Here is a 2,448-nt window from a genome sequence, read left to right as displayed (position 1 = left end):
GCAACTGCCCCTTGGTGCATGTCTTGGCAAGTGGTTAAGCAGCCTTAGCATATCATTAGCATATTATGCTTTGATTGGTTGAATGGACGCCTGGAAAACTGAACACTTAGCATATTAGGCTTTTATTATCTATATATTTATATATATAGATATAAAAAGAGGAAATATGCAAATTAGGCCAGGCCACCATAATGGGTCACAACCAGACAGGAGGAAGTTGCGCGCACAGATGAGGCCCGAAGTGGAGACGGAGACAGAGGGCCAGCGAGCCACTGTGCCCCAGCTCTGGCCAGCCCCCCGGAGCTGGACTGGGCAGAGACAGGGACAGGGGGCCAGCCCACAGCCTCCACAGTGTTGAGTGTTTCCTTCCACGACTCGCGTGGAGTAGGGTTCGGTATCTGAAAGAGGAGCCGCACAGCAAATGAGAGAAAAAGACACGAGATAATTTTGCAATATTGGGGGACCAGGCGGCAAGTCCCGAAGGACTTCTCTCTGTGCTCAGGCCTCACCAAGCTTTTATTGATCTGGGATGCCCCTATAGCATAGCCCTAGGCAGGTGACCCCCTAGTAACAAGCAGACTAGCCCATCAGCAAGGATTTACATAATAATAAATGGGGGAGTAGTTTCAGCTACCACTGTCTGGACAAACAGAGGTGGCGCCTGGCTCCGGGCTTTGTTAGGGCTTCAAAGGCACCCAGCCTTCGGGGGGTTTCGGGGAGTGCTCTGTCTATGCTTATCAGATAGTGAAGGCAATAAACAGTTTCCCACACACAGCTGAGTGCAGGCCCGCATCCCGCGGAAGCCTCACGACTCCCTCCCGGCTCCTGTGGGCACTGGCAGCTTGCTTCTGCCTCCTGCAGAAGCCACATGGCTCCCTTGGAAGCAGTGTGGCTCCCGGCAGCACAGTGCAGTTCCCACCGGCTCTCGTGGAAGCAGTGGGCAGTCTACTGCACGTGTTATGGCGCAATGGGCTACTAGTATACTAGTAAAAAGCCAACAACTGTAACGGGGTCACAACCATAACAACTGTTAGACCAGAACCACCACGGCCCCTCGCTGGGCTGGCCCCACCCCCCATGGAGAGGTTAGGGTCACCCCTAGGCAACATGATAGGGTGCAAGTTTGATGGGGAAAAGTCAAAGAAATAGGGGGGAAGGTCTTAAGGGTCTGTGGCGTTGGGGTCCAGAGTAGGTTTGGAGTCTGCTGGGGAAGGAAGAAGAAAATCCGATTAGAAAGCAGCATCACCACCGGCCTCGACCCCGAAATGGCGCTGCTGGCCAAGCACCTGCTAAAGCTGCTGCCCGAGGACAAGCAGATCAAGAACAGGTCCTTCCTGTAGGCGGTGTCCCACCTGCCGCCCTTCTTCCATTGCCTTGGGTCCCTAGTGTTTACACCCATCAAGGCAGACATAAGTGGTAACATCACGAAAATCAAAGCTGTGTACAACACCCACCCGGCCAAGTTCTGGACCCTGCAGAACATCCTGGAGGTGGAGAAGGAAATGTATGGAGCAGAGTGGCCCAAAATGGGGGCCACACTGGCACTGATGTGGCTGAAAAGGGGCCTCCACTTCATCTAGGTCTTCCTGCAGAGCATCTGCGACAGGGAGCAGGATGAGAGCCACCCAACCTCATCTGCGTCAATGCCACCAGGGTGTACAAGATGGCGCTCAAGAAGTACCATGGCTGGATCGTGCAGAAGACCTTCCAGGCAGTGCTGTATGCCAAGCCCTACAAGTCCGACTTCCTGAAAGTGCTCTCCAAGGGCCAGAACATGACGGAGGAAGAGTGCCTGGAGAAGGTCCACCTGTTCCTGGTCAACTACATGGCCATCATTGGCGTCATCTACGAGATGTACACCAAGGTGAATGCTGAGCTCAACTATAACATGTAGGTGTGCCCAGTGGCTGGCACTCCCAGAAACAGACAAGCCAGAATCACTGTGAAGCAAGCTGGCAGGCTGCCTTGGCCTGCATCCTCCAGAGTGGCCCAGAGTCTGCCTGGGGTTGTAGGGGACAGCCCTGGTTTCTGAAAAGTCATTTTTGGGGTCTATCCTAAAAGAGTAATAAATAACCACCCTACTTCTGAATCACCTTTAATTTCACAACAGCACAGACTGACTGCCTTCATTTCAGTGTAATAAAAATCAGTTAATGTTGCTAATAAGTCAAGTCCTAGGGTTTTCTGTCCCCATCCCCCCATGTGGTGCATGACCCTGGGGGAGCCTTGTCATACACCTCATTTTAAAAATGAGGATCTGGTGCAGTGATCTTTCGGGCCATCCTGGAGGTGGAAAAGGAAATGAGGAGTCTGATTTGAAATTATACAGGATTTTTTTTTTTTTTTAAAGCAGACTGCTGTGTGCTCTCCTGTGGTTACACAGCCCAGTGTCACACTGTTGTCAGTATAGACCCCGGTCTTTCCTACTGTCTTTTTCCAGACAGTTTT

At 52.0% G+C, this 2,448-nt stretch overlaps 1 pseudogene; it reads left to right on the top strand.

The window, feature by feature from the left end:
- The first annotated feature begins 1,265 nt into the window (after positions 1-1,265).
- Positions 1,266-1,894, top strand: LOC118657746 (annotated as a pseudogene).
- The last annotated feature ends 554 nt before the right edge of the window (positions 1,895-2,448 follow it).

This window comes from Myotis myotis, unplaced genomic scaffold, assembly GCF_014108235.1.
Source record: "Myotis myotis isolate mMyoMyo1 unplaced genomic scaffold, mMyoMyo1.p scaffold_m19_p_6, whole genome shotgun sequence".
In the NCBI taxonomy this organism is placed as follows: domain Eukaryota; kingdom Metazoa; phylum Chordata; class Mammalia; order Chiroptera; family Vespertilionidae; genus Myotis; species Myotis myotis.
This window is presented reverse-complemented; position numbering and strand designations above follow the sequence as displayed.